We start from the raw sequence: 23042 nt of genomic DNA on the forward strand, positions 1-23042 counted from the left end.
TCCGAGATCTCAGTTTCTTTTTTAACAAAATCTCTTATCTGAAAAAAGCGGAAGACATTATTTTTTCCTATTCCAAAGGCTTCTACAATTTGATTAAATGACATGAGAGTCCGCTCTTTGAAGAGACAACCAAAAGAGGAAATACCTTTAGCCACCCATTCCCCAAAACCTGCATCCAGTATACCCGGAACAAAATCAGCGTTATGGACAAAGGAGGTAAAGGGGGATGTTTTCCCACATCTCCCCTCAATATGTTGAGCTGCTCTCCAAGCCTTGACTGTAATAACAGTAATTGGATTGTTACAGCATTTATTTATCATTTTCATAGTTTTAAGAAAAAGCAGACTTTTAAGAGGGCAGCTGCATAGTGAGGCCTCTATATCCAGCCAGACTGTGGATGGATTTCCAGATATCCACTCTCGAGTATATAAGAGAAGAGACCACAGTTGATATTTTTTGAGATCTGGAAGGTCCAAGCCTCCCATATGTCTTGGAAGCTGTAGTGTTGACATTTTTATGAAGGCCCTTTTTTTGCTCCAAATAAAGGAACTAAACCAGCCTTTAAGTTTTTGGATCCACTTCTGAGTAAACAGGATAGGAATCATTTTAATTGGATAAAGCAAGCGAGGGCGAATAGTCATTTTAAGAAGTGAAATTCTGCCTAACCAAGATATGGGAAGGTAATTCCAACGTTCAAGATCTAACTTAATTTTGTCAAATAGTGGAATAAAGTTTGCTCTGAACATCTGATCGAAGCAGGATATAATAAATATACCAAGATATTTAAATCCTGCAGGAGACCACTTAAAAGGGAAGCTGGGAATGTAGAGTTGTTTACCTAAGGGCATGGCCTCGGATTTCAAGAAGTTTATTTTATACCCAGAGAATGAGCCAAACTGATTGTGATGACTCTGCAAACTGAAATAGCTGGTCTGGAAAGAAATAAAACATCATCGGCATATAAAGAAATTTCATGGGCCTCCTGATCAGTGTTAATTCCAAATACAGAAGGGTCCCCACGAATTGCTTCAGCCAGCGGTTCAATTGCAAGCGTGAATAATAAGGGTGAAAGGGGACAACCCTGCCTGTTTCCCCTTTCCTACCTCAAAATTTTTAGACCTAAGCCAATTTGTAATAACTGCTGCTAAGGGGCAATTGTAAAGACCTTTAACCCATCTGATAAAATTAGGACCCAACCCAAATTGATGCAGAGTATAGAACAAGTAAGGCCACTCGACACGGTCAAACGCCTTTTTTTGAGTCTAAAGAGACCACAAGACCCTCCACCGTCCGCTGCTGACACAACTGAACAACATTTAAAAGACGTCTGAAATGATTGCAGGAGTTGGTCCACCTTTATTAAGAGAGGTAAAATGTTTTCCAAACGTGTTGCCAGAATTTTGGACAATATTTTCAAATCTACATTAAGTAATGAGATGGGTCTGTAAGAGCTACAATTTTCTGGAGCCTTTGATTTTTTAAGAACTAAACATATATTAGCTTCCCTGAAAGGGGGGGGGGGGGGGGGGGGCAGTACCAAATGAATCGTTCAGCATAGATAAATAGGGCTCTGATAATAAATCCATAAATTCTCTGTAAAATTCAGATGTGAGCCCATCTGATCCTGGTGCTCTCCCCCCAAAGAGATTTAATGGCTCTCTCCACCTCTGCTACAGATATTTCTGCATTTAGATCTTTCTTTTTTTCATCTGGCAAATTAGGCAGCTTAATTTGTGGAAAAAAAGTTTCCATTAAAGATTGAGAGTTGTCACATTGCTCAGATTTGTACAAATTTCTATAAAATAAAAAAAATGTTGTGTTTATTGTCTCTGGGTCAGTTGAGCACAAGCCCTTCCCATCAGAAATTGAAGTAATTGTTTGGGAGTATTTTTGTGTTTTTATAAGGTAGGAAAGATATTTACCTGGCTTATCCCCATGTTCAAACAGCCTTTGTTGCACCTGATGTCATTTAGCTCTCCCAACTTAGATTGTGAGGGTTTTTTAAAATATTCTTTTTCAGCAAGTTTAAGCTTCCTTTTAATATATTTTGTTGTTCTGCAATTCTTTGCTTTTTGCTGCATGTATATGATATTATTAGTCCCCTGCTGAATGCCTTAGCTGTGTCCCAGAGCAAACATGGGCTACTAGCTGAGGGTGAGTTGAAGGAAATGTTTAAATTCTGTTCTAAAATACTCCAAAAATTTTTCATCCTTCAGAATCAGGGAATTTGCTCTCCAATGAGTCGACTGAACTCTTGCATTTTTAGGGGCATAGTTTAGATACACTGCAGCATGGTGCAGCATATGACTATGTGACCTATTTTGCATGAGACAGCTTGTTTTAGAATAATTTTAGGAAGGAAGAAATAGTCAATACGTGTATAACATTTGTGGGGGGGCGGAGTAGAAAGTGTATTCCTTTCCAGCAGGGTGGAGTTCCCTCCACACATCCACAAAACCCACTTCCTCAAAAAGATCAAACACCTGCTTTGATCTTCTTGAAATGGGAAAGGCGCTAATGGGGAACTTATCCTAAGACAATTAAAGTCCCCTCCTACAGTCATGTTTTCTAAGGGGAGGTCTACAAGTTTTGTCATCACTTCTGTTAAAAAGTTAACCTGGTGACCTGGTGGGAAATAGACATTTAAAATAGCAAGTTCTTCCCCATTTATCATTGCTTTAATAAGTACATACCTCCCATATGCGTCTTTAATACATTCTATGATTTTAAAGGGCACCGATTTTTGAATAAGAATCGCAACTCCTCTACTTTTATTAGTGAAAGAAGAGAAAAAGACGTGTTCAAAGCCGTATTGTTGCAGCTTTAAATGTTTGGAGTCATTTAAATGCGTCTCCTGTAGCAACGCTATATCCACCCCTTCCTTTCTTAGAGCTGACAGGACCTTTTCCCTCTTAATTGGTGAGTGACTTCCTTTAATATTCCATGTACATACTCTCAACACTTACAGTCCATTTGTAATCATTTGTAATACAACGTCGCCCAAGTACTGACAATATAGACTGTAATATGCTGAGCAAGGCAAAAACAGACCCAAACAGACAAGTTACAACCACCCGAACAGCCAATTACTTCTGAGCCTCTCAAAATAGGAAACTATGTATAAAAATTGTTGCGATTCCTGAACAATTAATGCAACGTAAGTTAAACCCCTGAATTAAAAATGATGCCACTCTGCAAAAATGTGTGGACCTAACTTGTCACAGCCTGCCTCCCTGGACCCTGTGTTTTTCTTTTGTGTGGGTGTGGTGTGTGTGTGTGTGTGTGTGTGTGGGGTGTGGTGTTTTCTTGGGTGTGTCCGCCTAAGTCTCCAATTGGCCTCTGCAGCACACCTGTTGGGGATTCACTCATCTAGCCAGTACTTATGCTGTGCGGTGGCTATCAGTCGACGCTGGATGGTCTAGTATACACGTTAGTGTACTTGGCTCAGTTTTTCCTCTGTCTTCTACTTACCGTCGCAGTTCTGCTGGTCACTTGTTTGCTTCTCTCTACACAGATCTCCCGGTGTCCCCGAGTGAAAAGTAGTGGTGAGAGGCTCAGCTGGAGTTAGTTTGTTTGGGAGTTTTGGGACCCTGTCTGTTGGTGTGGAAGATCAGGATCATTGCAAACCTGTCTCCTCATGGGAAACCTCCTCCATTGATTCGCAGTTTGTGTCTGATGAATAAACCTTTTATTCTTATTCTGCAAAGTCCGCGTTTGGAGTCCTTACTGACTGAGCCATGACAGAACCATCCAGCCACACATCGGACTGGCTCTCGCTCAACAGGAAGCGCAATTGGGCCGTCATGAGCGAATGCTTCATCAGCTCTCTGGTCGTATGGATGAAATGATCCAATGATGGCAGCCTGGGGGGGTATGTTAAGACCGGTGGCACCACAGTCGCATGTTTATTCTGCTCCTGCTTCTGCTTCCGCTTTCCCTCCACAGCCGCCGCTGCAGGTCGCTCAGCCCGCGACGCCACCTGAGGTCCCAGAACGGCCTCTCCCTGTCCCTGAGATCTTCACTGGTGAGTTAGAGAAGAGTGGGAGATTTTTGATGCAATGCTCACTAGTGTTCAGACAGCAGCCCCGCACTTATGCCACAGATTGCTGCTAAGATTGCTTTTATGGTGGAATTATTCCGCGGTCGGGCGTTACAGTGGGGGCAGGCAGTGCTAAACGCACGTCCGGAAATCAGCTATGAGGATTTTGTGGCCAAGTTTAACAGCGTTTTTCTCAAGGGGACCGATACTGACGCTGCAGCGCATAGACTGTTCACGTTACGACAGGGTAAACGCTCCGTGGCCGACTATTCCGTGGAGTTTGGATTTTGGCTGAGGAAGCGGGTTGGGAGGAGGAGACGGCACTCAGAGCCGCTTTTCTGCACGGGTTGAGCGAGGGTTTGCGAGGTGAATTAGCAGCTAAAGGTTTACCTGATTCTCTTGACTCCCTCATTGCCATGTGTATCAGAATGGACGACCATATCCGGGAGTTTCGACGGTTCAAAACACACAACCCCTCAGAGTCCCGGCCTCCAGCAGTGTCGTTTGAGCGGTTCCGCGAAACAGGGGAGCTCGAACTGGATAAACCTGAACCCATGCAAGTGGGCCAAGCTCACCTCTCACCCGCTGAAAGGTTAAGGAGAATAACCGCGGTGAGTGCGTCTACTGTGGTTTAAGGGGCATTTTATCAACACATGTCCGCGGCGACCAAAAGACCGAGCCCGGCAGTGAGGGTGGGGACAGTGGCGGGCAAAGGTTACTGTGAAACTTCTCTGCCAAGATGTATGCTGTCAGCTACACTAACCTTTCAATCAGTTTCTTTCCCTCTCCAAGCACTCATTGATTCAGGGGCTGAGCAAACTTTTTGGATACCAAGGTGGCGGAGCAATTGGGCCTACCATTGGAGCAGTTGTTAGCGCCCCTCCGGGTGTCAGCCTTAGATGGATCTCGACTGCCGGAGGTAACCCACAGAACCCTCCCAATCTCACTCACTCTGTAATGTAACCATTCTAAACTTATCCAATTCTACCTGTTCAAAGCCCCCTCACTCCATTGGTCTTAGGACATCCCTAAACACAACCCGAACATCAATTGGAGTAAAAGCAGCATAACTAGTTGGAGCAATTATTGTCACTTGGACTGCTTGCGATCAGCCGCCTCATCCATCCCTTGGTCACCGCACCCCAAACCCACTGAACCTCTTGATCTTTCTTCTGTTCCCAAAGCTTATCACGACCTCGCTGAGGTTTTCCGTAAAGATCTGGCCTTGTCGCTTCCTCCACACCGTCCCTATGACTGTGCAATCGACTTGTTACCTGGGGCCTCCTTCCCCAAGAGTCACTTGTACAGCTTAACCCAGCCAGAACGAGAAGCTATGGAACAGTATATCACTGAATCATTAGCAGCGGGTATCATTCAGCCCTCTTCATCACCTCTTGGGGCTGGTTTTTTCTTTGTAGCTAAGAAAGACAAAACCCTTCGCCCATGCATTGACTTTAGAGGTCTGAATGAGATAACAATAAAGAACAAATACCCACTTCCACTGCTGTCATCTGCCTTTGAGCTCCTTCAGGGGGCCACAATCTTCAGCAAATTGGATTTAAGGAACGCCTACCATTTGGTCAGGATAAGAGAGGGAGACGAGTGGAAGACAGCATTCAATACCCATCTTGGTCATTTTGAGTATTTAATTCAATTCAATTTTCAATTCAATTCAATTCAATTCAATTCAATTTTATTTATATAGCGCCAAATCACAACAAACTGTCGCCTCAAGGCGCTTTGTATTGTGGGTAAAGACCCTACAATAATACAGAGAAAACCCAACAGTCAAAACGACCCCCTATGAGCAGCACTTGGCGACAGTGGAAAGGAAAAACTCCCTTTTAACAGGAAGAAACCTCCATCAGAACCAGGCTCAGGGAGGGGGGGTCATCTGCCGCGACCGGTTGGGCTGAGGGGAGAGAAAGACATGCTGTGGAAGAGAGCCAGAGATTAATATCAATTAATGATTAAATGCAGAGTGGAGTATAAACAAAGTAAATAAGGTGAATGAGAAACAGTGCATTATGTGAACCCCCCAGCAGACTAGGCCTATAGCAGCATAACTAAGGGATGGTTCAGGGTCACCTGATCCAGCCCTAACTATAAGCTTTATCATAAAGGAAAGTTTTAAGCCTAATCTTAAAAATAGAGAGGGTGTCTGTCTCCTGAATCCAAGCTGGGAGCTGGTTCCACAGAAGAGGGGCCTGAAAGCTGAAGGCTCTGCCTCCCATTCTACTCTTAAGTATCCTAGGAACCACAAGTAAGCCAGCAGGCTGAGAGAGAAGTGCTCTGTTGGGGTGATATGGTACTATGAGGTCTTTGAGATAAGATGGGGCCTGATATTCAAGACCTTGTAGGTGAGGAGAAGGATTTTAAATTCTATTCTAGATTAACAGGGAGGATTTAACATATAGAGCTGTTCTTGTCAAAGCAAATATGTTTGGTACATCAGTGCATTCGGATCATCATTCCGATTGTGAAAGATGCCAGACATGACGGGCTAAAAAAAAAAAAAAAAAAAAAAAAAATGAAGAGAAGCCAATATGGGAGAAATCTGCTCTCTCTTTCTAGTCCCTGTCAGTACTCTAGCTGCAGCATTTTGGATCAGCTGAAGGCTTTTCAGAAAGCTTTTAGGACAGCCTGATAATAATAGAAGTAATAAATGCATGAATGAGCTTTTCAGCATCACACTAAGAAAGGATGTTTCTAATTTTAGAAATATTGCGCAAATGCAAAAAAGCGGTCCTACATATTTGTTTAATATGTGCATTGAAGGACATATCCTGGTCAAAAATGACTCCAAGATTTCTCAGTGTTACTGGAGGCCAAAGTAATGCCATCCAGAGTAAGTGTAGCGGCGTTTCTTCTGTTTTCTCCATGCCGCCTCTGGGCTGCTAGCACAGAAACTTGATCCTGACGCGTATGACAGTGGACTTTGCTTTTGTTTTCAAACGTTTATTTTGTAATTATCACACCATAGTCACACGGTAGAAAAACTGTTTTTGCTCCCGTCCCTAATGCAGCCCTCTAAACCTTCCCCCACCTGACGTCACTCATTAAATTAAAAGGAGCAGCATTAACACCAGTCAAATGCACATTTACAAATCTTTATGCATCATGTTTTAATTATTCAGGAACTAGAAGTGAGTAATAAACTTTGACTAAACCTTATATCAAACTTCTTATAAATCGGCTCTTACACATCCGGCCCCTAATGGTTAAACAGGAAGGTTAAACCATTAAACAACTAACATAATAAAGAGCCATCTATTTACAAACTACTCTCAGCAGATAAACAACATTAAAGTCATCAATCTCTCTTTACGCATATTCTTCATTCTGTTTCCTTGTGTTCACACTGCTTCCTGTAGTAAACACAGTTTATTTATAGGTCTCTCTAAGGTGCTGGTTTTGGTCTGCAACATCACTCGGCGTACTGTTCCACTTGAGTCTGGGATGGTTTGGGTTATTCTTCCCATTATCCATGTGTTTCTAGGGGATGAACTGTCAACCACTAGCACCACATCTCCAGGCTTGTAGTTCCTTTTTAATCCTACCCATTTCTGACGCTCCTGTAGGAGAGGTAAGTATTCTCGAGTCCATCTAGTCCAGAATAAATCTGCAAGATATTGTACTTGTCTCCACCGCTTTCTAGCATACTGATCCTCCTTGTTGAAGACTCCTGGTGGCATGTTGGGCTGTACCTTCATGAGCAGTAAATGGTTAGGTGTTAAAGGTTCCAGATCATGTGGATCGTCTGTTTGATTTGTGATAGGCCGACTGTTAATTATGCTTTCTACCTCACACATAAAAGTTTGTAGACTGTCATCTGTGAGCGTCTGCTCTTTTAGTAGGGCACTAAGGATCCTCCGTACAGTGCGGATTTGCCTTTCCCAAACACCTCCTTGATGAGATGCAGTTGGGCTGTTGAAGATCCACTTTATGTTCTTCTTCTGCATAGCCTTTTCAATGTGTGACTGATTCACATTTTCAATGGCCTCCCGCAATTCCTTTTCTGCACCGACTAAATTTGTGCCATTATCAGAGCGCATGATGGTGACTTGGCCTCTTCTGCTTATGAATCGCCTGAGAGCATTAATGCAGGAGTTAGTGTCAAGACTGTCTGCTACTTCAATGTGTACTGCCCTGATGGTGAGGCATGTAAACAACACACCATACCTTTTGACAGTTCCTCTGCCGCGTTTAACTTCAAACGGTCCGAAGAAAATCAACACCTACATTAGTGAAAGGTGGTTGTCTGGTAGAAGACGATCTTCTGGCAGGACTGCCATTTTTTGTTGTCCAACATGCCCTTGCAATCGTCTGCAGACTGTGCATTCTGATATAAGCCTCCTGATGACTGAAGTAGCCTGAGGAATCCAAATTTTTGTCTTAGCTTGGACAACATGTAGTTTCGTCCGCAATGTCCAATTTGTTCATGGATGTCACGCAAGATGAGACTGGCAACTCTAGATTGCTTGGAGAGAATGGCTGGATGCTTTGCTTCCTCTGGCATGACAGATTTGTTCAGCCGTCCTCCCACTCTCAAGATTCCATCTTGCAAAACAGGATCGAGCTTGTATAGCGAACTGGTTTCTTGACAGGCAGATTACTGTGAAGGGCCTTCATTTCTTCAGAGAACCATTGAATCTGGCTATATCGGATGATTTCTGTTTCTGCAGTCATCAGCTCATCCAGAGTAAGTGTTTTCTTTCCCATTCCGGATTCAACCTTCTGTCTGTGTTTTCGCATAAACACTCTTTGCTTCTCGGGATCTTTTCCAGCCTGACTGATGAAGTGCTGTGGCTCTTTCTTTTTATCTTTCAAGTGGATCAGCAACTCTTTGGCTCTCAAAATCCATGCTACTGCCCTTTTTAGTCGGTCCCAGCTTGAGTAGTACTGAATCAAAGTTTTCATTGGGTCACACTGTTCTCCCGCTGTGATAGCATTCACGGTTATTTTCTTGACCTCTGGATCATTTTGTAGATTTTGAGTTACATTCTCTGGTCTTCGTGGCCACTCACATTCTGGCTGTGACAGAAATGGTGGTCCACTTATCCATGTTCTCTCTTGCATCAAGCTATTCACTTTCATGCCTCTGCTGGCCCAGTCAGCAGGGTTTTGTCCGGTTTTAACATATCTCCACTGCACAGGATTGGTAGCCTCTCTTACGAGATTAATCCTGTTTGCCACAAATGTTTTGAAATGAGCTGTGTCACTTTCAATGTATCTGAGAACTGTTGTGCTGTCAGTCCAGAAAACAGACTGCTGAAGTGACATCTGCATTTCCTCCCGCAACATCTTGTCCATTTTAACTGCAACCACGGCTGCAGTTAACTCAAGCCTCGGAATAGTAACCTCTTTTAGGGGGGCCACTCTAGACTTCCCCATCATGAAGGAACAGTGTTTTCTGCCCTGTTCATTTGTCAGCACAAGGTATGACACTGTCCCATATGCATACTCACTTGCATCAGAAAAGTGATGTAAGCGTGCTTCTGCTGTGTGCCCAAATCCAGCTGGTTTAATGCATCGATTAATCTTCAAGTCCGCAAGGTGACTAAGCTCTTGAAACCATTTGTACCATTGCTCACTTCGCCATCCACTGATTCCTTCATCCCATCCTTGCTTTTCTTTGCACAGATCCCTCAGAATCAGCTTAGCAGGGAGTACAACTGGTGCCAAGAACCCAAGGGGGTCATAGATGGAATTTACGATGGACAGAATACTTCTTCTGGTCAATGGTTGATCCTGCAGTTTGATGCTGAATGTGAACGCATCGCTTTCTGTGCACCACAGTATACCAAGTGCTCTTTCAGTGGGCAGGGCTTCATGAACCAGTCCATGATCCACTAGCTCATTGGCTCTGCGTTCTGCAGGGATGGTTGACAAGACCTTTCGGCTGTTGCTCACCCATTTTGTGAGGTTAAAACCTCCCTCCATACACAACTCTTGCAGGCCCCCTCACCAAAGAGACAGCTTTGTCTTCTGTAGAGACGGACCTTTAAACAGTCGTCAACATAGAAGTTGTGCAGGATCGTTTTCAACAGCCTCTGGAGATGCATATGCTTTCTGTCTTCTGCCGTTCTTCCGCGAGCATAGGAAGCAACACTAGGTGATGACGTTGCCCCAAAAAGGTGTACTGCCATCCGGTACTCTTTTAGTGGTTCACTTAGGTTACCATTTGGCCACCACAAAAACCGCAACAGGTCAGCATCTTCTTCAGGAACCCTCACTTGGTAAAACATTGATTCAATATCCGCCATCATTGCTACAGGCTCTTCTCGAAACCTTAGCAAGACACCAATAAGTGTATTAGTGAGGTCAGGTCCTTGCAGTAACTGACCATTCAGGGACACTTCCTGGAATGATGCTGTACAGTCAAAGACTACACGAATTTTCTTTTTCTTTGGGTGGTACACCCCGTGGTGTGGGACATACCAGACTCTGCTGTCATCACGGTTAAGCTGCTCAGGAGGAACCTCTATAGCATACCTTTTGTCCAACAGACTCTGCATGAAGGTTTTGTAGTCTTGAAGGAACACGTCACTTCTTCCTAGTTTCCTCTTCAAACCAGCAGCTCTTTGTTCAGCCAGACAGCGGTTTTTTGGCATCTTTACCGTTTCATCTCTTAGTGGGAGCCCCACACAGTAACGTCCATTCACGTACTTTGTCGTTTTCTGCACTGATAGCATAAACCTTTTGTCTTCCTGGGACATCTCTTCCTTGTCATCGTACCGACGCTCCGGGAAGTCTGTGTTATACTGCTGTATTAACAACCGTTCTACTTCCACCACTGAGGTACGATTGACACTGTAATGAGTTGTCTTGTCATTAGGATTTATGCCTTCAGTCTGCACAGTTCCATACACCATCCAGCCTAGGACAGTCTTCACTGCATAAGGTCCATCGTTTTGGCTATTGATGATGTGCCATGGCTCCATTGCATTTGAGTTGTTGGCTCCTATGAGAAGACCCACCTCAGCATCAATGTGTGGTAAATGTACCTCTTTCAAGTATGGCCACTTTTGCAGGTGTTGTTGCCTAGGAATGTTTTCACTCTGTACTGGGATATGGCTGTGTGTGAAAACCTTTGGTAAGTGAATGTACTCTGCTTCTTCCAGTCCACGTATTTCCAGGTCTGAGAGCATGTAACTGTTCATCAGCTTCTGCTCACCAGGCTGTTCTTGTTCCATTGTACTCAACAGAATCTGCGTTGGCTTTCCTTTCACATTCAGTTTCTTGCGAAGATCTTCAGTACAGAAAGTAGCTGTACTCCCAGGATCCACAAAGGCATATGTCTCTATAGATCTTTCACTATTACAGGCCCTAACTTTCACTGGTACAATAGGTAACAGACATTCTGCTTCTCCGGCCCCAGTGTAGCCAACTATTTCCTGTGTAATAGTCATTTGTGCTCCGGCGGGCTCTTCATTTTGAGGGTTATCATGATTCATAGATGCAAACGTCTCAGTTTCCTTATCCACATGAAGAACATCTGGATGTCTCTGTGAGCACTGTTTGCACACCATTCTTTTCTTGCAAGTCTTGCTAAGGTGACCTTGAGTTAAGCAACCAAAGCATAGCCCTTTTGTCTTTAAAAATTCAACACGCTTGTTGTGAGTTAGCTCTTTAAACTTGGTGCATGACTCAAACGTGTGAGTTCTTTGGCAGAAAATACATGGTACTTCAAAAGCATTAACTGTCTTCAGTTGGTTAACTGGCCTTGGCTTTACCTCTGCACTTTTCCTTTGCACTGACACACCTGTTGCAAAGCTGCTTCCTTTAATTCCAGCTTTGCCGTATTTTCCCTTTTCTCCACTTTTCTCAGACGGAGATCTGCGATTGTCGTGGAGTTCTCCAAAGAGTGGATCTAAAGCTATTTTTGCTTGACGATCAATGAATTTAACAAGGTTGGCAAATCTTGCTCTGTGTCCTGAGCTTTCTTTAATTTCAAATGCTGCGTTGCGCCATCTTTCCCTCATTTTGTATGGCAATTTGGACACCACTATTCGCATGTTTGTGGGGTTATCCATTTCCTCCATAAACTCCACATCTTCCATTGTGTTACAACAGCCAGTCAAGAACACAGCATAAGCATTTAGTGCTTTCCCATCTTCAGACTTGATCTGTGGCCATTTCAGGGCTTTATCAATATAAGCACTGGCTATCAGTAGCTCATCCCCATAATGTTTCTGAAGCAGTCTTTTTGCTTCCTTGAACCCTCTGTTCGGTGGCATGTGTTCACAGCTACACACAAGCGCCTGAGGCTCTCCTACAGTAAACTGCTGCAAGTAGTACAACTTGTCGGGATCGTTATCTGTTCTCTGCTCAATGGCTTGCTCAAAGGCTCTCATAAAGGACCTGTAAGTAAGTGGATCCCCTTTGAAAACTGGAACATCTTTAATTGGCAGCTGAGCCTGTTTCTGATGATTCACTAACATTTCTGTGATCATATTTTGCTTCTGCATTACTTGCAAAATGCCATCACTGTTTCTATCAGTCTGTTGCCTGTCGTTACTGTCTGTGTATCTCGGCCTTGCAACTTGTGTATTTGTTAACTGCAGCGCGACTCCAAAGCATTCTTAGCTCCAGAAGCTGGTCTGTTAGACATGGGATGAGATCTCCGCTCTGACAAATGAGAATGAATATAGCTATTCATACCATCGTCTGATCTTTCATACTCCTTTAATATTCTTACTTGAGCTCTCTTTTCCGCAATAGCTGCTTCTAAAGTCAACCTTTCCAGCTTGGATTTAATGCGTGCTTCTTCCATTTCAAGTTCCTGTTTCTTTTGCAAAACTGCAGCACGTTCCATTAGTCCAGCCAGCTTTGCTTCTTCTGTAACACAAACTGATGATCTGGCAGACATTACAGATAAATGTCCAATAGAACTCCCTTTTTTGCCTGCTTTGATAGCACCAATCCCTATTTGTGATGCACTATCTTCAGGGCCCACTTCGTCATTTACTACATCTGCTGCCCTCACACCGTCATCATCAGCTGTTTTATCCGCTTCGCTTTTTTTGCTTTCATTCACAGCACTCATCCATTTTTCAGCTTCTTCCATAAACTCTCTTATGGTCAGCATTTTAGGTTCGACCCAAGTATTTAAATCTGCATCCCTTTCTTCATCAGACAAAAGCTCTCCTATTTGCTTAGTGAGGTCCTCAAACTCCACAACCAGAGCAGATAAATCTTTATCCATGACATCCTGCACCTTCTGTTTATTGCCAGCATCACTCATCCAACTCTCTATCTCTCTCTTCTTACCCGTTATTTGAGCTAACACTCCTCTTCTGACTCCAATAAGCCTGTGCAATTTATTTTCCAATGCTCTCTCTGTTAACTTGCTTGCTCTTTTAGTTTCCATTTCACCAGCATCAGTTACTCCTTTACCTTCAGCCATCATGTAAACAAGGCACTGTGTAAGTCGTGCACACGTTCCAAATCCCACTGCTCACAGAAGCATACGCATCACAACTTCCAAATACACAGACTTCAATGGCTCTTTGCGAGGCAAGCTATCATTACCAGCATGTAGAAAACCGGAGCAGCTAACAGACGAATCCAGTTAGCACTTAACGTCACTCACTTTAAAGCGTGCGACAGTCTGTCAGAGAGCCCGTTCTTAAAAGGCAATACATTCCCGATCTTTCCGTTACCTTTTCCAAAGATCTTCTATCCTTCACGTGTTACGGCAACCGCGCTCGCTGCCGCTCGTGCTGCGCTCTTAGCGTCCCTCTCTCCTTCGTAGTTTGAGCAGTTTTTCTACTAATGTAGCGTCGTTTCTTCTGTTTTCTCCATGCCGCCTCTGGGCTGCTAGCACAGAAACTTGATCCTGACGCGTATGACAGTGGACTTTGCTTTTGTTTTCAAACGTTTATTTTGTAATTATCACACCATAGTCACACGGTAGAAAAACTGTTTTTGCTCCCGTCCCTAATGCAGCCCTCTAAACCTTCCCCCACCTGACGTCACTCATTAAATTAAAAGGAGCAGCATTAACACCAGTCAAATGCACATTTACAAATCTTTATGCATCATGTTTTAATTATTCAGGAACTAGAAGTGAGTAATAAACTTTGACTAAACCTTATATCAAACTTCTTATAAATCGGCTCTTACAGTAAGTATCTGGTTAGACACCATGTTTCTAAGATTTGTGGGGCCGAGAACAAGAATTTCAGTTTTATCTGAATTTAGAAGCAGGAAATTAGAGGTCATCCAGGCCTTAATATCTTTAAGACATTCCTGCAGTTTAACTAATTGATGTGTGTCATCTGGCTTCATTGATAGGTAAAGCTGAGTATCATCTGCATAACAATGAAAATTGATGCAGTGCTTTCTAATAATACTGCTTAAGGGAAGCATGTATAATGTAAATAAAATTGGTCCTAGCACAGAACCCTGTGGAACTCCATAATTAACCTTACTGTCTGAAGAAGACTCCCCATTTACATGAACAAATTGGAGTCTATGAGATAAATATGATTCAAACCACTGCAGTGCAGTACCTTTAATACCTATAGCAAGCTCTAATCTCTGTAATAAAATGTTATGGTCAACAGTATCAAAGCTGCACTGAGGTCCAACAGGACAAGAACAGAGATGAGTCCACTGTCAGAGGCTCTAAGAAGATCATTTGTAACCTTCACTAATGCTGTTTCTGTACTGTGATGAATTCTGAAACCTGACTGAAACTCTTCAAATAAACCGTTCCTCTGCAGATGATCAGTTAGCTGTTTTACAACTACTCTTTCAAGAATCTTTGAGAGAAAAGGAAGGTTGGAGATTGGCCTATAATTAGCTAAGACAGCTGGGTCAGTGATGGCTTTTTAAGTAGAGGTTTAATTACAGCCACCTTGAAGGTCTGTGGTACATAGCCAACTAATAGAGACAGATTGATCATTTTTAAGATTGAAGCATCAATAATTGGAAAGACTTCTTGGAGCAGTCTAGTAGGAATGGGATCTAATAAACATGTTGCTGGTTTTGAGGAAGTAACTATTGAAGTTAACTCTGAAAGATCAATCAGAGAGAAAGAGTTTGAATAAATTTCAGCAGTACTGAAAGTAGCTGTACATTATGCTATATCTTTGAGATAATTATGATTATGGTTTCTCTAATGTCTAAAATTTTATTTGTAAAGAAATCCATGAAGTCACTACTAGTTAAAGTGAAAGGAATACTCGGCTCTACAGAGCTCTGACTCTTTGTCAGCCTGGCTACAGTGCTGAAAACAAACCTGGGGTTGTTCTTATTTTCTTCAATTAATGATGAGTAGTAAGATGTCCTAGCTTTACGGAGGGCTTTTTATAGAGCAACAAACTCTTTTTCCTTAGTTACAGCACTTTCAGAAAGACTTCTACTGTAATAAAACTTATTCCCCACTGCTGTGTAATCCATTAAAGTAAATGTAAATGTTACTAAGAAATGATCAGACAGGAGGGGGCTTTCAGGGAATACTGTTAGGTCTTCAGTTTCTATGCCATATGTTAGGACAAGATCCAGAGTATGATTAAAGTGGTGGGTGGGCTCCTTTACATTTTGAGAGAAGCCAATTGAATCTAACAACAGATTAAATGCAGTGTTGAGGCTGTCATTCTCAGCATCTACATGGATGTTAAAATCACCCACTATAATTATTTTATCTGAACTGAGCACTAAATCAGATAAAAAGTCTGAGAAATCAGAAAGAAACTCTGAGTAAGGACCAGGTGGACGATAGATAATAACAAATAAAACAGGTTTTTGATTTTCCCAATTAGGATGGACAAGACTAAGAGTCAGGCTTTCAAAAGAATTAAAACTTTGTCTGGGTCTTTGATTAATTAATAAGCTGGAATTGAAGATTGCAGCTAATCCTCCTCCTCGACCTGTGCTTCGAGCATTCTGACAGTTACTGTGACTCGGGGGTGTTGATTCATTTAAACTAACATATTCATCCTGCTGTAACCAGGTTTCTGTAAGGCAGAATAAATCAATATATTGATCAATTATTAAATCATTTACTAATAGGGACTTGGAAGAGAGAGACCTAATGTTTAATAATCCACATTTAATTGTTTTATTCTTTGGTGCAGTTGATGAAGCTGTATTATTTATTGTTTTTGAATTTTTATGCTTAAATAGCTTTTTGCTGATTTTAGCTTTGGTGTTTGGTGGTCTGGGAGCAGCACCGACTCTATGGGGATGGGGTTTTGGGGGGATGGCAGGAGGAGAGAAGCTGCAGAGAGGCGTGTAAGACTGCAACTCTGCTTCCTGGTCTCAACCCTGGGTAGTCAGGTTTTAGGAGGGTTAATAAATTTGGCCAGATTTCTAGAAATGAGAGCTGCTCCATCCAAAGTGGGATGGATGCCGTCTCTCCTAACAAGACCAGGTTTTCCCCAGAAACTTTGCCAATTATCTATGAAGCCCACGTCGTTTTTTGGACACCACTCAGACAGCCAGCGATTCAAGGAGAACATGCAGCTAAACATGTCGCTCCTGGTCTGATTGGGGAGGGGCCCAGAGAAAACTACAGAGTCCGACATTGTTTTTGCAAAGTTACACACCGAGTCAATATTAATTTTAGCGACCTCCGATTGGCGTAACCGGGTGTCATTACTGCCGACGTGAATAACGATCTTACCAAATCTACGATTAGCCTTAGCCAGCAGTTTCAAATTTCCATGAATGTCGCCTGCTCTGGCCCCTGGAAGACATTTGACTATGGTCGCCGGTGTCTCTAGCTTCAGGTTTCTCAAAACAGAGTCGCCAATAACCAGAGTTTGTTCCTCGGCGGGTGTGTCGCCGAGTGGAGAAAAACGGTTAGAGACGTGAACAGGTTGGTGGTGTACCCGGGGCTTCTGCTTAGGACTACGCTTCCTCCTCACCGTCACCCAGCCGGCCTGTTTTCCCTGCTGCTCGGGATCTGCTGGGGGGGAGCTGGTGGTGGCTAAGCTATCTTGGTCCGCACCGACTACAGGAGTCCTATAGGGGTTTTCCAGGGGTGCAGAGCCGAGTCTGCAGTTCAGAAAGCCTGGCCTCCAGAGCTACAAACAGACTACATTTATTACAAGTACCGTTACTGCTAAAGGAGGCCGAGGAGTAACTAAACATGTGACACCCAGAGCAGGAAAGTGCAGGAGAGACAGGAGAAGAAGCCAGGCTGGTAGTGAGTCGGCTAAGGGCTAAGCTACTAGCTGAGCTAAGCTAGCGAATTTCTAAAAACAAATAAAGTGAGTAATGTGAATACAGGTGATTCAGCAAAGAGTATGCTATTTAAAGTAGGTGAAAATTACACTAAAATATGTTATTATCCAGATAAATCGAGTTATACAGATATAACAGCTAACAGACAGCAAAACACTGTGCTCCGAAACAGGAACAGGAAGTGATACAATACCGCAGTGAGAGCCAACACCAAGTTATGCCATTTGGTCTCACTAATGCTCCCGCAGTTTTTCAAGCTCTAGTCAATGATGTCCTCCGGGATTTTCTCAATCGCTTTGTCTTTGTCTATCTAGATGACATTTTGATCTTCTCTACCTCCCTGTCGGAACACGAGAATCATGTCCGCTTGGTGCTCCAACGCCTGCTTGAGAATCGATTATTCGTGAAAAGAGAGAAGTGTGAGTTTCACATTAAGTCTGTGTCATTCTTGGGGTTCATTATTGAGAGAGACCAGATCCGAGCCGACCCGGCAAAGGTGCGAGCCGTGGTGGACTGGCCTATTCCCTCTTCCCGGAAACATCTCCAACGTTTTCTAGGTTTTGCTAACTTTTACCGACGGTTTATTCAGGACTTCAGTAAGGTCTCTCAACCACTCACCCAGCTAACCTCACCCAAAATTCCTTTTCAGTGGAGCAGTACCGCTCAACAGGCTTTCACCACTCTCAAAGACCTATTTGCCTCCACACCGGTGTTGATCCAGCCCGACATCTCACAGCAGTTCATTGTGGAGGTCGACGCTTCGGATGCGGGCATTGGAGCAGTCCTTTCCCAACAGAGAGATGGTAGATTACACCCTTGTGCTTACTTCTCTTGTCGTTTATCATCTGCAGAGAGGAACTATGATGTGGGGGATCGGGAACTTCTGGTTATCAAAGTGGCTCTGGAGGAGTGGAGACATTGGTTGGAGGGAGTGGCGCATCTATTCATTGTCTGGACTGACCACAAAAACCTCACTTACCTCAGAACAGCTAAACGTCTGACTGCACGCCAGGCCCGGTGGGCCCTTTTTTTCTCCCGCTTTAACTTTGTCATTACCTATAGACCTGGCTCCCGAAATATCAAACCCGACGCTCTCTCCCATCAGTTCATTTTGCCTGAGTCAGATTCTGAGGAGGCCACCATACTTCCTGCAACCTGTGTCGTTGGCGCCCTCACCTGGGAGATCGAGTCCGCCATCCGCGACGCCCTTCGGAATGATCCTGATCCAGACGGTGGTCCACCTGGTCGCCTGTTCGTCCCGGCAAGTGTTCGTTCTAAAGTGATTCATTGGGTCCATTCGGCTAAATTTTCTTGTCACCCTGGAGTATTCCGGACCATCAGGCTGCTTCAGCGCCATTTTTGGTGGCCTACGCTGGCCAAAGATGTCCGCGAGTATGTGTCAGCTTGCTCTGTCTGTGCCCGGAATAAATCACTGACTTCTCCCCCAGCTGGACTCCTCAGACCCTTACCTATACCTGCGCGACCCTGGTCTCACATAGCCCTGGATTTTGTCACCGGTTTACCACTGTCTTCAGGAAACACTGTTATACTAACCATTGTCGATCGTTTCTCTAAGGCAGCCCACTTCGTGGCATTACCAAAGCTTCCGTCAGCCCTGGAGACGGCCCGGCTACTAACTGACCACGTGTTCCGCCTGCACAGGATCCCTCTGGACATTGTGTCGGACCGAGGTCCGCAATTTACCTCACAAGTCTGGAAGGAGTTTTGTACTGCCTTAGGAGCCCAGGTTAGTTTGTCTTCTGGTTTCCATCCCCAGACTAACGGCCAGACTGAAAGAACCAACCAGGAACTCGAAGCTGCCCTCCGGTGCGTTGTCTCTACTGAACCCTGCCATTGGAGTACCCAGCTTGCCTGGATCGAATATGCTCACAACTCTTTGACATCAGCAGCTACTGGTCTCTCGCCGTTTGAAGCAACCCTGGGCTATCAACCACCCTTGTTCCCTTCAGAGGAGGGTGAGTTGGCGGTCCCGTCGGTTCAGCACCATCTACGCCGTTGCCGTCGGATCTGGAGAACCACCCGGGCGGCACTTCTTCGGTCCACGGGGCGGAACAAGCGGCTGGCGGATCGGCGCCATACTCCAGCACCAAACTACCGGGTTGGTCAGTCTGTTTGGCTCTCCACTAAACACATTCCGTTGCGAACTGAGTCCAAGAAACTCTCACCCACTTTCATCGGCCCTTTCAAGATTGAGGCTTTGATTAATCCTGTCTCTGCTCGTCTCCGGCTTCCTCGCACTATGCGAGTTCATAGGGTGTTCCACGTGTCCCAGCTCAAGCCTGTTCGGTCCAGTCCGCTGTGCCCTCCTTCCGACCCCCCCCCCCCCCCCCCCCCCCCGCCCGGGTTGTGGGAGGTGGCCCTGTTTATACGGTGCGGCGTCTTCTGGGCGTCCGGCACCGGGGTCGTGGCCTTCAGTATCTGGTGGACTGGGAGGGGTATGGCCCGGAGGAGCGTTGCTGGGTTCCCCACTCGGCCATCTGTGACGCCTCCTTGGTTCGTGATTTCCATCGGCGGTTTCCCGGTGGTTCTGGTGGGTCGCCGGGTGGCTCCCGTTGAGGGGGAGCCCTGTCACAGCCTGCCTCCCTGGACCCTGTGTTTTTCTTTTGTGTGGGTGTGTGTGTGTGTGTGTGTGGGTGTGGTGTTTTCGTGGGTGTGTCCGCCTGAGTCTCCAATTGGCCTCTGCAGCACACCTGTTGGGGATCCACTCATCTAGCCAGTACTTATGCTGTGCGGTGGCTATCAGTCGACGCTGGATGGTCTAGTATACACGTTAGTGTACTTGGCTCAGTTTTTCCTCTGTCTTCTACTTACCGTCGCAGTTCTGCTGGTCACTTGTTTGCTTCTCTCTACACAGATCTCCCCGGTGTCCCCGAGTGAAAAGTAGTGGTGAGAGGCTCAGCTGGAGTTAGTTTGTTTGGGAGTTTTTGGACCCTGTCTGTTGGTGTGGAAGATCAGGATCGTTGCAAACCTGTCTCCTCATGGGAAACCTCCTCCATTGATTCGCAGTTTGTGTCTGATGAATAAACCTTTTATTCTTATTCTGCAAAGTCCGCGTTTGGAGTCCTTACTGACTGAGCGATGACAGAACTTTATGAATCACAAGTTTATTACTGTTGTTATATTTGTAATTCATATGTAAGGAAAATATATATGTAATTAAAATAGTAAAAAACACTTTTGTGTTAAAATTATTTACTATCCATATGTTGCCAATTTCTTTAGTGACATACAAATATATACTGGAAAATGTACTATTTGTAGAAGGAATATTTGGAGGTATATCATAGTTCTGTGGTCTTCATGGTGGTATGCCTTCTAGCTCCAACAGGCTGGAATAACACAAAGGCCAGAGAACCACTGTTTTTTTCACATTTGAACAATCACACAAAAAGAAACCTCTCGGTAATGAGTCATACCTGTGAATTAGTTACTAACTTACTTTTACAGTGAGAGCGATCAAGAAGTAGTAAAGTCTGTGTGTGCATGGAGTCCATTAAAATGAAACTGAGGATTTTCGTTCACACTCTTTTGTTGATTTTAAATCCATAACCAAAGTTAAGGGAAAAGAACATAAAATCGCACTCCACTGTTCACATACTTTCAGAGATGCAAAACCTTTAATGTTGTCTAATTAATTGGTAATAAAATGATCTCATCAAATGGCATGATCTTGACCTTGTCTTAATTCTGAAATATAGATGAACATTTGTAGTGATGTATGGAAAAAGAAGAAAAAACAAATGTGAGCTGTGCAGAACTGCTTCAGCCATTTTTAGGATGCCTGGTATAAACACGCGTCTTGATGCCATTCTGCTGCTGTGCTGTTGGTTTAAGGTCTGGGCTCTGACTTACTGTTCATGTACACAGTTAACTCTTTATTAACACTGCAAAAGTACTTCATATGACAGTATTTAACATATAAGTGCTACTGATAAAAATGTGACCTGAAATTTTAGTTGAAGGTATAAAAAAAAAATGCAATAATGGAAGCAAGCAGACTAATATCTATGTTACTGCACTCACCTTGATTCATATTGGCCCTGCTGGTCTATAGGCCGGATCCTCTTCTTGATGATTGGAAGTTTGGAGGTATCTATCACCTTTTTCTCCCTGCTGTTGTAGGAGAACTCCAGCATCCCGTTCCACTCCCCTGGGCCTTACACACAATGGTTCCTGTCTGGTTGTACTTTACCTCTGCTGTTACTCTAAGAAATAAACAAACGACTTTAGTACTGACGATTGGCAAGGACAGCAATCTAGACAAAAAACAAGTGTTTATGAGCCACCGCACACAACACAAGATAACCATGAATGTTGTTTTGTGAGCTAAACCTGGCCCTGGTCACCAGGCTGAAAACAGGCATTGACAATTAGGCTGCTTTTGGCTGATCTGATTTAGTCCGAATTTAGAACAACATGAAAGTCTGTTATGGAACACATATGTTACCATACCATAAATTTATTTATAAGGATATTAATGCACAACTTTGCCAGATGTCTCCACACCTCTGAGATTTGGTTGAAAAGTGAAGAAAGCATCCTTTATGATTACATTTTGTTTAAAGATGAAATGTTACCTTTTACAGTCTTTTACAGCCTTACTCCATTCTCTGTGCTCTATGACAAGTGGACATACACTGCCAAAAAAATGAAAGGAACACTTTGAAAACACATCAGCTCTCAATGGGAAAAAAATCCTGCTGGTATCTACACTGATGTGGACTGGGTACTGTGTTAGGAATGAAAAGCTTGCACACATTGTTTGATGGAAAGGAAAATCATCAACCTACAGGGCTGAATTCAAAGACACCCTGCAAATTAAAGTTAAAAAATTATACAGAAGGCTAGCACCAGTCAAAACAGTAGTTTGTGTGGTCCCCACATACTTGTATTAATGCCTGACAACGTTGGGGCTCCTAATGAGATGACAGATGGTCTTCAGGGATCTCCTCCCAGATCTGGACCAGGGCATCACCGAGCTCCCGGACAGTCTGAGGGGCAGCCTGGTGACATCGCATGCACCCAAACATAATGTCCCAGAGGAGTTCTATTGGATTTAGGTCAGGAAAGCACGGGGTCAGTCAGTGGTATAAATCCCTTCATCCTCCAGGAACTGCCTGCATACTCTCACCACATGAGGCTGGGCATCGTCTTGCACCAGGACGACCCCAGGACCCACTGCACGAGTGTAAGGTTTGAGAGTGGGGCCAAGGATTTCATCCTGATACCTGATGGCAGTCAGGATGCTGTTGCCTGTAGAGGTCTGTGCATTCCTGGGAACAAGCCTCCCCAGACCATCACTGACACACTGTTATGGTGCTTTTGCCCAGTGTTCTGTGTTTTATGGGTTTTGACATTCTGGTATTGATACATTTCTTCAGTTGTATTTCACAGTAAATGGTTTTGATTCTTCACTTTTGTTAGTTTGTTTTGTATTCTAGATTATTTCTCATCATGATTTGAGTCTCAGTCTTGGTTCTGCTTCCGTTGCTTAATTCCTTCAGGTTGTTTTCCTGCCCTCCTGTGTTCTGTGTAAAGACTGTGTCCTGTATTCTGTTACTTCCTGTGTTATTCTGTTAGTCCTACATCCTGTGTTTCATTTTGCTCCCCCTCTGTCTCAGTTGCTTCTGGTCCCCTCTTTGTTTCTCAACTGCTTTGTGTTTTTCCAATTAGTGCCTGTGTATTTAAGTCTTTAGTTTTGTTCAATTCCTTGTTGCGTTGTCCCTCATTCCCCGGTCCTGTGTTCTGTCCATGTTTCCTAGTATGTTTTCCTGGTTCCAGTTCA

General features: G+C 44.0%; 1 long non-coding RNA gene and 1 pseudogene across 1 annotated transcript; one reads left to right on the forward strand and one right to left on the reverse strand.

Annotated features, from left to right (window-relative positions):
- LOC115776864 (oxysterol-binding protein-related protein 10-like) overlaps positions 1-23042 on the reverse strand; it is a 105024-nt pseudogene that overhangs the window by 23910 nt on the left and 58072 nt on the right.
- Positions 4917-17966, forward strand: LOC115776865 (uncharacterized). Its single transcript, XR_004019522.1, has 3 exons — positions 4917-4958; positions 17551-17655; positions 17886-17966. It is a non-coding gene; the product is annotated as an uncharacterized LOC115776865 (long non-coding RNA).

The sequence above is a fragment of the Archocentrus centrarchus genome, unplaced genomic scaffold (genome assembly GCF_007364275.1).
Source record: "Archocentrus centrarchus isolate MPI-CPG fArcCen1 unplaced genomic scaffold, fArcCen1 scaffold_40_ctg1, whole genome shotgun sequence".
Lineage (NCBI taxonomy): Eukaryota > Metazoa > Chordata > Actinopteri > Cichliformes > Cichlidae > Archocentrus > Archocentrus centrarchus.